Source organism: Zingiber officinale, chromosome 2B (genome assembly GCF_018446385.1).
Source record: "Zingiber officinale cultivar Zhangliang chromosome 2B, Zo_v1.1, whole genome shotgun sequence".
NCBI lineage: Eukaryota > Viridiplantae > Streptophyta > Magnoliopsida > Zingiberales > Zingiberaceae > Zingiber > Zingiber officinale.
The window spans coordinates 129,680,543-129,695,158 of record NC_055989.1 but is presented as its reverse complement, the minus strand read 5'-3'; the positions used below and the strand labels follow the sequence as shown (position 1 = coordinate 129,695,158).

Below are 14,616 nucleotides of genomic sequence, written 5' to 3'. Positions count from 1 at the left end.
CTTTCTTGCTGTTGCAAGAATATTGTGGCGAGGTTTCTCCACCCACAAGGAGTATATTGTATTAGCCGGTTTTCCGGGGACTCATCCACCGACGGATTGATAGGCTTCGTCCACCTTACGGACACGCCGAGGAGTAGGAGTTTCATCTCCGAACCTCGTTACATCCTTGTGTTAAGGTTTGGTATTCTTCCTTTCGTTTCTATTTGTATTTTCCGCTGCGCTAACAAATTGTAGGAAGAAACGAGCGATTTGGGGCGGCTATTCACACCCCCCCTCTCTAGCCGAGTACGAAGGATCCTAACAGTGATGAGAGATAGGAAGGAGTGGGCTTGCGTCAAGGGAGAGCTCGCTGATCAGGAGAGGGCTCGCGGAGAACGAGAGCTCAGAGAGGGCTCACTACGAGAGAGAGAGAGAGAGAGAGAGAGAGAGAGAGAGAGTCATAGCTTCGGCGAGAGAGGGCGATGCGAGGCCGAGAACGTAGCGCGCTCCCGCAGAGAGAGCTTATGTCCGAGCTTCAGTGAGAGAGACGATTCGAAGAGGGAGGAGCGACGACTAGGGTTCTGCGGTATATAGCCATTTACCATAAGTAAAAAAAATTGGGTGATGCACAGGCGTGTATATATAAAATAATGTTACCCTACTTACCTTATGGTGCTCACCTTATGAGCACAAAATGTATTTTTTTAGAGTTTAGGGTTTAGAATTTAGGATTTAGTCCTTAGAATTTAAGATTTAAGTTATATTATTAAAACTAAAAAAAAGTTACATATGGTGCAAGATGAGCATCATAAGAAAAGTAGGAAATCAAGACTCTATATATGGTGTACATCCTGTGAGTATGAGTATTGAATGTTTTTTTTTTTTTTTGAATTTTTTTAGTTTAGACAGTGAACTCTAAAAAAAATATACTAGATGATAATGCGCATAATAAAATTTTATATTATATATAGAAAAATAATATCTTGTACACCCTTATGTGAGTGAGCGTGGGTGATATCTGGCGTGGGCACCTAATGCGGTCAAAATATTTTTTTTCAGTCACTTTCTCATCTACGTGCAACAACATTTTTCTCTTTGCTCTTAATTTAAAATAAAATTCTCTCTTCTTTTTCCTTTAATTACATACAACAATCAATGTATTACTGTTTTTTAAAATCATCACTACAGCTTAAATACATCAACCACCGTTGTGGTAATAATCTTTAAAGACCTACACCAAGGGTGCTGGGTGCTAGTCTTTAAAGATCAACACCAAGGTGATACTGGTTTTTAACCTGAAGTTGGTTTTTAAAGACCAATACCATCACCAAATGGTGCTAGTTTTTAAAAACCAGCACTACAACGGTGGTTGATGTATTTAACATGTGATGTTGATCTTTAAAAATCATTACTATCGTGATTACTGCATACAATCAAATGAGAGAGAATTTTATTTTAATTTAAGAACAAAGATAGAAAAATTGTTAAGATTAAAAAAATTAAATTTTGATCATATCATATATCCACGTTGGATGTCACTCATGGTTGTATGTGTATATCAATATATATATAAAAGTGGACATTTTCTTAGGAAGCACGTGAACAAACATGACTCCCACGGATCAGCCATGATGCCCCGCTGCCCGAATTCACATTCATCGAACCCATCGACTGAAATAAAAGCATCCACAGTCACGAACACCCTCAAGTAACTTCTTCAATACTGATCCTGTCGGGAAGCTGAGAAGACGAACCTGCCGGTATGACGTGTCTGGAGGGTTGACCGCATCCTCTTGACCCGGTGGTGAGCTGTCCTCTACGTTGACCAGATCGTCAGAAGTCCTCCTCCGGTCAACTGTATCTGTATCCAGCGACCGGGTTCCCCCGGTCTCTGGTACCTCGGTGCTCGAGGCGAATCCCACAGACATATAAGTAACCGCATAATAGTATAGCAATAAAATGAACAGATACCGAGTACAAGAACTTACCCTGGCCCAGGGGGGCGCCCTCGGATGGATCAATGAGATGACTGCGTCGTCGCAATCCCGAATAGTAGATAAATGTCCACCGAACGCGTAGCTAGCTCCAGTAGCTTGAAGCCGGACGCGATATAGATCCGCAGGACGGAGCATGGTCCGACTACAGCGTCAACTCGCAGGCGGGAATATAATGATGGCTCCCAGGCCGGCATAAGGCACACGTGCTGGGTATAATAACGGCTCGTAGGCCAGATAATAGACGTAACTCACCTGCATGATAACAATCCAAATAACGAAACACAACACGGCTCGATGGCCGGAAACACTGCACTGGATCGGATCTGTGCCGCACGCGGCGGGGACAGCGGTTGTACAACCGTCGGGATTGACGGTCGGGAAACTCGAGTTGGCTTAATACCACCAGAAGAGGCGGCAGCGGCTGCGATGACCACTAGATACGACGCCGGCCACTGGTGGCAGCGGCGTTGGCCGCAGGGAGTGGTGCCAGCCGCTAGGGGCTGCCGGAAATGACGCGGCTATGGATGCAGGAGCCTGTAGCTGGGCTCCGGGACGAGGCTATCGCAGAGAAGGGAGAAAGGAGAAGGAAAGTGACGCCCGGAGCGGCTGCGCTCACGGCAGCGCAGCTCATAAGGAAGCTGAAATCAGTGGCGGCCGGTGATGGAGTCGGCGAACAGTGGGGGATGAGGAGGAAGAAAAACCGTGACCGGTAACCGGCGCTTGAGGATGGCAACGAAGGAGTAGGCAGAGTTGGCGATGATGACGGCGAACCCTAGCGAATTCCCCCTTTCCTCCCCTGGCCGCCGCCTCTTTCCACAAACCCTCCTCAACTCTCTAGCTGGCGGCGGATCCCCTCCTTCCCCTCTTCTCCTCCCGTGCTTGCCTTAATCACCAAAAGAAAACCCTAAATGTCCAATTACAAAAATGCCCTTCTTCTTTCTCTTAATTGCCTTTGACCCTCTCACATATCCGGATCACAAGCCTCCCCTTCAAGTCTAGTCAAAGGAGGCGCGAGTCCGACTGACTAGACAGTACATCACAAAGGCTGACTCACTCTCGATAACCGTATCAAATCACCAAACCCCTAGCGTAATGTCATGCGCGTGTTCGCATGAGAAGACAACGATGCTAAGCGGACCAAGTCGAGCATGCGACCTAGATCAAGAGTGTGGCTGGACGGACTGTCAAGCAATACCGATCGGATGACTGCGAGAGTGCTGACCGAGCAGCCCACATAATGCCGAACGAGCGATCGTGAAATGTCGACCTGGCAATCGAGTAGTACTAAATGGAATGATGCTGAGTGGCCGCATCACTCGTGAGTCGATCGTAAGTGTAGCCCGTGAATCGAAGGCGCATGGAGGCGAAAGTCACGAGCCGAACGGGCGCATAGCCTATATTCTGGTTTGAAACCAGTAGAGATACTCTTTGTTCGCGACCATCGGAGATAGCTCGGCCCCGATCAGGGGAGATAAGAGGTACGATATGCTGATAAGCTGGCTCGAGGCCAGTGATAATCGCTCGACCCCGAACGGGGGAGATAGAATATCTGAAGCTGGTCCGAGACCAGTGCCGACCGCTCGACCCCGAACGGGGGAGATAGAATATCTGAAGCTGGTCCGAGACCAGTGCCGACCGCTCGACCCCGAACGGGGGAGATAGAATATCTGAAGCTGGTCTTCGACCCCGAACGGGGGAGATGAAATAACTGATGCGCTCAACCCCGAACGGGGGAGATAGAATATCTGATAAACTAGTCCATGTAGCGGTCTTCAAGCCGGGGTTTTATAGTTGCGGTTCGACTCTACGGTTTAACGTCTGGGCTAGACGGTCTTCAAGCCGGGGTTTTTATAGTCGTCGGTTCGACTCTACGGTTTAACATCTGGGCTAGACGGTCTTCAAGCTGGGGTTTTTATAGTCGCCGGTTCGACTCTACGGTTTAACGTCTGGGCTAGACGGTCTTCAAGCCGGGGTTTTTATAGTCGCCGGTTCGACTCTACGGTTTAACGTCTGGGCTAGACGGTCTTCAAGCCGGGGTTTTTATAGTCGCCGGTTCGACTCTACGGTTTAACGTCTGGGCTAGACGGCCCTGAGGGCTAATTCAAACCCGGCCGATCGGCTCGGGGGTCTTCGCCATCGAGCCCGTGGCAGCCACGGGCTCGTATATAATCCTCCCGGCCGATCGGCTCGGGGGTCTTCGCCATCGAGCCCGTGGCAGCCACGGGCTCGTATATAATCCTCCCGGCCGATCGGCTCGGGGGTCTTCACCATCGAGCCCGTGGCAGCCACGGGGTCGTATATAATCCTCCCGGCCGATCGGCTCGGGGGACTTCACCTCGTATATAATCCTCCCGGCCGATCGGCTCGGGGGTCTTCGCCATCGAGCCTGCAGCTCGGATATAATCCGCCCGGCCGATCGGCTCGGGGGTCTTCGCCATCGAGCCTGCAGCTCGGATATAATCCGCCCGGCCGATCGGCTCGGGGGTCTTCGCCATCAAGCCTACAGCTCGGATATAATCCGCCCGGCCGATCGGCTCGGGGGTCTTCGCTATTGAGCCCGTGGCAGCCACGGGCTCGTATATAATCCTCCCGGCCGATCGGCTCGGGGGTCTTCGCCATCGAGCCTGCAGCTCGGATATAATCCGCCCGGCCGATCGGCTCGGGGGTCTTCGCCATCGAGCCTGCAGCTCGGATATAATCCGCTCGGCCGATCGGTTCGGGGGTCTTCGCCATCGAGCGTGTGCCTCGTATATAATCCGCCCGGCCGATCGGCTCGGGGGTCTTCGCCATCGAGCTTGTGGCTCGTATATAATCCACCCGGCCGATCGGCTCGGGGGTCTTCGCCATCGAGCCTGCAGCTCGGATATAATCCGCCCGGCCGATCGGCTCGGGGGTCTTCGCCATCGAGCCTGCAGCTCGGATATAATCCGCCCGGCCGATCGGCTCGGGGGTCTTCGCCATTGAGCCTGCAGCTCGGGCTCGTCTCTCGATATTAACGTCGGAGCTCGACGGCCCTGAGGGCTAATTCAAACCCGGCCGATCGGCTCGGGGGTCTTCACCATCGAGCCCGTGGCAGCCACGGGCTCGTATATAATCCTCCCGGCCGATCGGCTCGGGGGTCTTCACCATCGAGCCTGCAGCTCGGATATAATCCGCCCGGCCGATCGGCTCGGGGGTCTTCGCCATCGAGCCTGCAGCTCGGATATAATCCGCCCGGCCGATCGGCTCGGGGGTCTTCGCCATTGAGCCCGTGGCAGCCACGAGCTCGTATATAATCCTCCCGGCCGATCGGCTCGGGGGTCTTCGCCATCGAGCCTGCAGCTCGGATATAATCCGCCCGGCCGATCGGCTCGGGGGTCTTCGCCATCGAGCCTGCAGCTCGGATATAATCCGCCCGGCCGATCGGCTCGGGGGTCTTCGCCATCGAGCCTGCAGCTCGGATATAATCCACCCGGCCGATCGGCTCGGGGGTCTTTGCCATTAAGCCCGTGGCAGCCACGGGCTCGTATATAATCTTCCCGGCTGATCGGCTCGGTGGTCTTCTCCCGAGGACCTAATGCAAATCATATAACTGACAGAATAAATAACGGGAAAACTGACCGGGGTCATGAGAATGGCAGAACTCTCCGGCATCGTCCATCTTCACGTTCCAGATCAGGCGCGTTCCCACAGACGGCGCCAATTTGATCCTGTCGGGAAGCTGAGAAGACGAACCTGCCGGTATGACGTGTCTGGAGGGTTGACCGCATCCTCTTGACCCGGTGGTGAGCTGTCCTCTACGTTGACCAAATCGTCAGAAGTCCTCCTCCGGTCAACTGTACCTGTATCCAGCGACCGGGTTCCCCCGGTTTCTGGTACCTCGGTGCTCGAGGCGAATCCCACAGACATATAAGTAACAGCATAATAGTATAGCAATAAAATGAACAGATACCGAGTACGAGAACTTACCCTGGCCCAGGGGGGCGCCCTCAGATGGATCAATGAGATGACTGCGTCGTCGCGATCCCGAATAGTAGATAAATGTCCATCGAACGCGTAGCTGGCTCCAGTAGCTCGAAGCCGGACGCGATATAGATCCGCAGGACGGAGCATGGTCCGACTACAGCGTCAACTCGCAGGCGGGAATATAATGATGGCTCCCAGGTTGGCATAAGGCACACGTGCTGGGTATAATAACGGCTCGTAGGCCAGATAATAGACGTAACTCACCTGCATGATAACAATCCAAATAACGAAACACAACACGGCTCGATGGCCGGAAACACTGCACTGGATCGGATCTGTGCCACACGCGGTGGGGACAGCGGCTGTACAACCGTCGGGATTGACGGTCGGGAAACCGGAGTCGGCTTAATACCACCGGAAGAGGCAGCAGCGGCTACGATGACCACTAGATACGACGCCGGCCACTGGTGGCAGCGGCGTTGGCCGCAGGGAGTGGTGCCAGCCGCTAGGGGCTGCCGGAAATGACGCGGCTATGGATGCAGGAGCCTGTAGCTGGGCTCCGGGACGAGGCTATCGCAGAGAAGGGAGAAAGGAGAAGGAAAGTGACGCCCGGAGCGGCTGTGCTCACGGCAGCGCAGCTCATGAGGAAGCTGAAATCAGTGGCGGCCGGTGATGGAGTCGGCGAACAGTGGGGGATGAGGAGGAAGAAAAACCGTGACCGGTAACCGGCGCTTGAGGATGGCAACGAAGGAGTAGGCAGAGTTGGCGATGATGACGGCGAACCCTAGCAAATTCCCCCTTTCCTCCCCTGGCCGCCGCCTCTTTCCACAAACCCTCCTCTCCTCTCTAGCTGGCGGCGGATCCCCTCCTTCCCCTCTTCTCCTCCCGTGCTTGCCTTAATCATCAAAAGAAAACCCTAAATGTCCAATTACAAAAATGCCCTTCTTCTTTCTCTTAATTACCTTTGACCCTCTCACATATCCGGATCAAATACCATGTTAACATCACATCAAAAGTAAAAACTGTTATACATTTCTCCACTATTTAAAACCTCTTAACAATTTTTTTATGAATCCCACATTTTTTTTTTTCATTATATATATTTTTTTTTATCTCTCTTTCATATGTTTTACCTCTCATATTGAATGTTTATTTTTTTAATACAAAAATTAAAAAAAATTAAAAACTAAAAAAGCTAGAGGAAATAAGAAGCTGCTCTGCCATTTGAGGGATAGACCCGTCCCATGTGCTAGCTCAGCAGTGGAAGCGCCAAACTGCGGATGCTCTAAATGGCTACATATTTTGATTTTAAATTTAAAAATTGATTAAATTAATTAAATTAATTTTTTATTCAAGAATAAAAAGAAATTTAATTTTTTATTAAACATAGAAAGTTTTATTAAATTTTAAAATTTTGTAAAAATAATTAATTTGGTAATCAATTGAATTAATTAATTTAGTAATCAATTAAATAAATTAATTTTTATCGGTTCGCATTAGGGGTGGCAATTTTTGACCCGACACGAAAACACGACCCGAACCGAACACGAAAAAATCAGGTTAGGGTTGGGTAGTTTCGGGTTCGGGTCGAAATCGGGTCGACCCAATTGACCCATTTAATAAACAGGTCGGGTTCGGGTCAACCTGAAATGACCCAATTATAACCCGCGAACCCGTTTATAATTATAAATTTAAACTAAAATTACAAATTTAAAAAAGTTAAAAACCCTAAACATAGAGATGTGTTATTGATTGCAATATTGCTATGGTTTATCATTTATGATATGGATTTTTAATTTATGTAGATAAATATTATTTTTAATTTTTAATTTAATATACAAAATTTTTTTATTGAATTCAGGTCATGTTCGGGTCAAACAGGTCAAACGGGTCAAATGGGTCAAACGGATTAAACGGGTCAAACGGGTTAAACGGGTCAAACGGATCGGGTTTGGGTCAAGTGCAAATAAACAGATCAGGTTCAGGTTGAATAGTTTGACCCAAATTCATAATCAGGTCGGGTTCATGTTGTCATTTTTTAACCCGCCAACCTGTCAACCCGAATCCGAACCGAATTGCCACCCTTAGTTCGCATAGACAAAATTTGTTTTCGAATAATTTGGTATTCTAATGAATGCTTAGCCTAACGAGAATATTTATGATGAAATGACGCAACATAATCAGTGCGATGTGGACACGTGGACGCCCACGGTCCACATCCACAGTCTTAGAATCCATCGACTGGCCCTTTGTCAATTTATATATAAAAAAAGGAGACCTTTTTGAATGCTCTTTTACCCAACTGTTGAGACTTGAGGGATAGCTAGGCCATGTTCAATGGTGGATTGATTTTTAAGTTAATTTTTATAAAATAATAAAAAACTATTGATTTTTAATTTTTTTATTAAACTGATTATAATTTAAAGAATTAATCAATTTTGTATAGATTCAGTTTGTGCAATTTTAATGGAAAAATTCCATTGATTTATATTTTTTATTAATTCAATTTTAAATAGTTCGATTTGATCTACATTCGATTTTAAGCTATAAGTGAGAGTATTTATGATGAAATGGGCCAACGTCTTCCTCTCTACTTAATGAATCTGGAGCAGCTGCAGCAAGCTGTGAGCTTTAGCTGATGAACTAACGCGTGGTCCTCGTCGCGTCCACGTTCCGGGTGTGGCCATGGAATTCAGGATTGAGACCGGTCCATGCGGCCGTGCGATTTTAGTTTTAAGTCGGTGCAGTGACTTGACCGCAGGCCGATCTCATGTCCTCGTCACGTCTCGTAGTCCCAATTAATTGGAAAACATAATGTTATTTCTTAATCTAAATGAGATGTAATCAAAAGGTTTTAATACTACAAAAACCTTTTCAGCAATCGACAACGAGCACAAGTCAAAACCTATATCTGCATTATGCTGTAATTCTTTTCAGCCAAAAAAATGTTAGCTTAATACTAAAAAAAATGTAACTCTCTTTGCAAGGAAGCTACAAGATTTGTCGGCAAAATTCCTTTAAACAAAGTCATATAAGCACTGAAATGCCAACGACGCCCCTACAATTTTACATTGACAAAGGAAGGAGCATTTTTCTCTTCATCTTCCTGTTCCTTCTTACTTGTCTTGTTACTCTCATGCCGACAAGCATAACAAAAGTAAGAAACATTAGGGCCAAAGCAACCTTCATGTACCGGAAATACAAAGCCACCCCCGAGAAAACAATTAAAGCAAACATCAACAGCTCCCACATCACAAGTATCACGTCCACCCTGCGTTCATGTCTATGTAAGATGCAATGTAAGACGTCTCTACATTTACCTCAAGAATAAAAGAACATAACAAGGCAATGTTAATTGGTAGAGTAACAATAAAAAGATGAATCTAAATCATGCATATAATGTTAAGTATCAGTATAATTTGGACTTCAAGATGTCTAGCAGTTTCTTGATGTAATAAGATATAGACTTGGTCGAGAAGGTTGAAGCCACTAAATGTAATGATCTCTCACATAGGAGATCCCTTCAGTGTAACCATGTAACTAATCAGAATAGGAAATTGTCACATAGTTAGACTACACAAAAGAACTTATCATCTAATAAGATGGCAAGTCATTATGTTTATGACAATGACGAGTATGACAAACTGAGACTTCCTAGGTTAATGCTAATTTGAGTGAACTAATAAAAGGGTACATTTAATTGGACAACATGGCAATAGAAAATTTTCAAATATGATATGGTGCGTGCGAACACAAGACATCATATCTATCAGAGACAAAATGGATCCTGAAAGGTTTCAGGATGATTCAGTCTAACCAAAATTGAAGAACAGAAGACTTTATGTTATGATGACGACAATGTTCATCTGAAGCAAAAGCATCATATATGATCATTGTGCATGATGGAAATCAAAAAGAAAACAAAGAGCATTTACATTCATCTCATATTAACTAGAGAATGTAGCTCAAGAAGAATGTGTATCAATGTTGGAACATTTGTCAAAAATACTAGAAGATGATAATGATGAGTTGCAAAGAGAGAAAGAGTTTTTAACATTCTATTATAACTCTAGTAAAGTAAGATTAAAGTGTAATATAGGCCTTATTTGATGATAGATCATGTTGGAGGTGTATAGTGTGAATAGATTTGTATGTGAGCCAAAACCCTATAATACTTTGTTTTTATCGTCTACTTAGTGCATTTTCACAAAACATTATCTGGAACACCATGGATCTCCTAATCTACTCTCCCTTTTTGCTCCCTAAAGTAATCTACTGACAAAAGCAGGAAACAAGGGGTTAAAACATGAGCAGAAAGAGTAAAACAATATGGAGAAATGCTATAATGGAAGAACTTATTCTAGTGAATATAATGAAGTGTCATGCCCTTAAATTCAGACTGCATTTACTACCAAGTAAAAGGCAGAGAAGACTATCCAATGGCAAGGAATACCACAGTCTTTCATCATTTCTTGCTCTCTAGATTAGTCTAGACAAAACGAAAAGGAGAATAGCTAAACCAAGCAAACAAAAAATAAAGTGCGAACCAACACAGACAAAATTTATCATGAAAGAGCACCAAAGTCATCTTATAATTTTCTATGTTGCTACTGCGGCCTATCAGCTAAAATCATTTTGGAGAACAATTTTCACAAGAGCTACTGTGATACTCTTAGCCTGAGTTTAAGAAGCAGTGAAGTCGTGGGCTTTAATAAATAATTTACTACTATTATTTAAAGAATGGTACAACTTTAACTGTAAGCTACAGATTGAGCTTGTGTATGTGCTTTCTTCAGTTGGGTTCAAATTGAGAAAAGAAATGCCAATCCTTAAAAAAAGAGACTTAGTGATCTTTGTTGTCTATTCACAAGAAAGATAACTTCTTTCAAGCTAACTGTACTTTCTGTAATAGGCCAGATGAATGTAGACAACAGAAAGGAGATGCCATGATCCTTGAATTCCTAAAGGTTGTGAATCTTGAGATGGACAGTTAAAAAGGCACCAATCTGCTGTCCAAACAATACCAGACAAGATCTAATGGTTAGTAATCTGCTCCTCAATAGGGTATTATTTTTGTAGTGTAGAAAAGACCTTGTCTTACGAACAAACAACGCAAAGCCCGTGAGAGGAAAAATATTGCTATGTTGGACCATTCTATTGACCAGTCTAGTTCAATCATCCTTTGATGCTTAGTTTACGAAAGGCCTGGTTTCAATACACTCGTCAAAGAAAACTGAATTCGCACTCTCGTCTCCAGCTATATCCCTAGAGAAAATTGTCATGCTTCTTCTTAGAACCTGAGTAATCAACATGGATAATGTAGTAATATGAATTATATTTAGTAGAAGCTAGATCTTTCTCTAATCGGGTACGAAACTTACCACCTTGTGTTACTAGGCTTCACAATGGACTTTTTAACGTTTGGTTTGTCATCTTTTTCCAAATCTAGTTGGGAAGGACACAATTTGATAGCGAAGATGATCATAATGATCTTATTCCAAAACTAGATACGATCAATGCAATTTGCATCACCCAGATCTGGAGAAACTTCATTCCTGCTCCCAAGAACTTTTAACTGGAAGTTAGCGCTCCCTTGGTTTGGTACTACAAAAATGCTGGCGCGTGCTATAAAAAAAAAAATGCTAATTACAGATCCTTGGAGTGCCTAATTCTCTGGTGCCTAGAACGTTTCCGTATGGACTCACGCTACCAAGAAAAAGTATTAGTTTTATCTTTAGTTGCTTATCAAACCTTGATTTGTTTTCGGGAGCTGCAAGAAGATTGAATTTCCAAATAAAGAACGTCTTGAAATGATTTAAGAAAACAAAGAAGCGTAGTCGTCGGATTCGATCAAATTACCGGGAGGATGTGAAGAAGGAGACGATAGCCCACTCGTGGGTGGAGCGCGCCTGGTACTCCCGCAGCTGCTCCGCGAGATTCGATCGCGTTATCATCTTTACAGACCAGATCCAAACAAAACAAAACCGAATAAGCTACTGCGCCCACCGATCAGGCAAGCATCCGCGAAGTCGAGCGAATCGATCCGCCTCCTCCGCCCGAGAGCATCCGGACCGGATCAGATCGGAGCTTCGCCGGTGGGAATCGTGGATCCTCGATAGCCTCCGATGCCAACAAATCTCGAAGAAGGATGGATCGACGAGGGATTGGAATTGGGGACGGAGAAGAGGTGCGATTGAAATGGCCGGGGGAGGGTTCTGTTTGATCTTCGTGGTCGTGTGTGTTGACTCAAAACATTTGTTTCCACTTCTGGCGTTCATATATTTACGACAAAATTTCATTTTAACCCCTAGAAAAAGTAAAAAGAATTGACCGACTCAAACTTTTAGGACTTTTACATAAAATGACCCTCAAAATTGTTTTGCTTGCTTATATTGTAAAATGGCAAAACCTATTTAATTATTAAAATATTATTATTTTGTAAAAAGAAGACATTATCTTTAATGTCTAAAAGAAAATGAAAATAAGATAGTATGTTAGCTCTTTTTTGTTTTGAAAATAATATTGATATTATTTTTTCGAATAGCAAAACGGGACAGAACGATGGTGTTTGTTTTAATATATTTATGCATTTATCAAAAAACTATTAAAAAGAGATATATAAATATCTATAGTTTCATTTGTATAAATCCATTGTCGTCTAGTCCGGTTAGGATATCTGGCTTTCACCCAGGCGACCCGGGTTCAAATCCCGGTAATGGAATTTTAATTTTATTAAAGGAAAACAAATAAAAGTTTTTGAAATCCATACAGCATTTTGCATTCAGCCCCTGCAAGTAGCATAAAATTAAACACATAATCCTGCCAAATAGAATAAGATTGGGAAATCCATGCATCATTTGGCAAGCCCCTACATAAATACTGATATATCAAAATATTTTTTTATTAATTTGATTAAAAAGTTAAAATTATTTCAAATCTATTATAGTAGTTGTCATAATTGCTATAAATAAATTTGAATTGATTCGAATTAACGTAAATTGATTTCTATTAAGTTTGAATAATTTTTAGCAAGCTAATAAGTTTGTCTTGATATAATCATATTTTAGACTAAATTTGAATAATTTTATTATATATTATTACGATAAAATTAAAATAAAGATATTTTTAGATGATAAATATAATGTTTTATACGGCGATCAAGGGAAGCTTACCTGACACGAGGTCAATTGTCAGGGTAATGGTCAAAATCAAGCTGGTCAACACCTGGCCGGATGCCAAAGAGCCGAGCGAAGGTCAATGAAGATGGTCGATTTGGCAATCAGGTCACGACCGACAAGAGACAAGTTCGAATAGAGCTCCGATCTAGCTCAGAATGATACGTAAGACAACTGACGCTCGATGCGGAGCAACAGGATGTTGAGGGAGACTGGATAGCTTGTCCGAACGGAGGAAGGTGGGTGATACAAAGACATCGCATAGAGGGCCACCAAGGTCAACAGAGCGAAGGGGTCCCGACTGAGCGGCTCCTCCGCTTGGCCAAGCAGCAGGACCTGGGCATGGACGGAATAGAATCCCGCCCAAGCGGCCAGCTCCAGTCCTTCTACAGAGGAGGCCCGGGGTGGAAAAGAAAAGGTCCAAAATAAATTTGGGTCCTAACTACTCAAGGCCCCAATTATATGCCTAAAAAGATAAAAGTAAAAGATAATATCAAAAGATTCTGAAATATGAATTTGAGTCCAACTATTCAAGACCCCAATTACATGCCTATAATATATAATACTAAAAAAAAAATTTGGGTCCTTTCAAATTATGGGTCCAAGGCCATCGCCCAGTGCCACCCTCCTCCAGGCCCGGCCCTGCAAGCGGCTACGTTACTCAGCCCAATAACGAGACTACTGTAGCACCTCTCAACATCCTTTTGGGAGGTAGTGTCGCTGACACGAGACATGGTCGACAAGCAGATCGTACGACGCAAGCTTCTATACTATCTTGTTAGGGATATGCATGCTTTATTAAGATATATTGTCAGAGGTACTTTCCTAACAAGCCCTTTTGTGTAGGGGTGTTCATTATTCGGGTCAATCCATTAACCCGCCCGATCCAAATAACATTCGGGTTATTTGGTTTGGTTAAATGAAATTCGGGTCGGTTGAATGTGATAGATCGAGTAGTGCGATAGAGGGGGGGTGAATATCGCGTCTTTTTAAAACTATTCTTTATCTTTTAAAGTCAGAATTAAACAGCAGAAAATAAAGAGAGACAAAAGCGTTTATTTCGTTCAGAGCCTAGCTCGACTCCTACTCGAAGGCCCGCGGTCCTTGACCGCACCGATGGGCAAAGCACTATAATCCTTCTTTCCGAAATCCTCGGAAAGAAATGAATCGTACAAGTACAAATATGTAAGATATTAACACTCCTACTATCTTACAAAAATTAAGTACAGTACTAAAATAAATATATACCGACAATAGTAGTAAATCGTAGCTCGGTCGGCACTGTTGGATGAAGTCGTTTGCAAACTTGATGACGACATGTAGCGTGAGCAGCTTGCAGAAGAGCACAAGAGTTGATCAGAAAGTTCTATTTGGCTATGTCTTCGAGCCTGTTTTTATAGATGTACTGGAGGTTCGGTCGACCGATCCCACTGTTCGGTCGACCAAACCCGCTCCCTTCCTTCTTGGCTGAAGTTCGAAGCTGGCTCGATCTTTCGCATTTACTGGTCTTTAATGGTTCG

At 44.4% G+C, this 14,616-nt stretch overlaps 1 non-coding gene across 1 annotated transcript; it reads left to right on the top strand.

The window, feature by feature from the left end:
- Window positions 1-12,568: 12,568 nt before the first annotated feature.
- On the top strand, window positions 12,569-12,642 carry TRNAE-UUC. The gene has a single exon. It is a non-coding gene; the product is annotated as a tRNA-Glu (tRNA).
- Window positions 12,643-14,616: the final 1,974 nt, after the last annotated feature.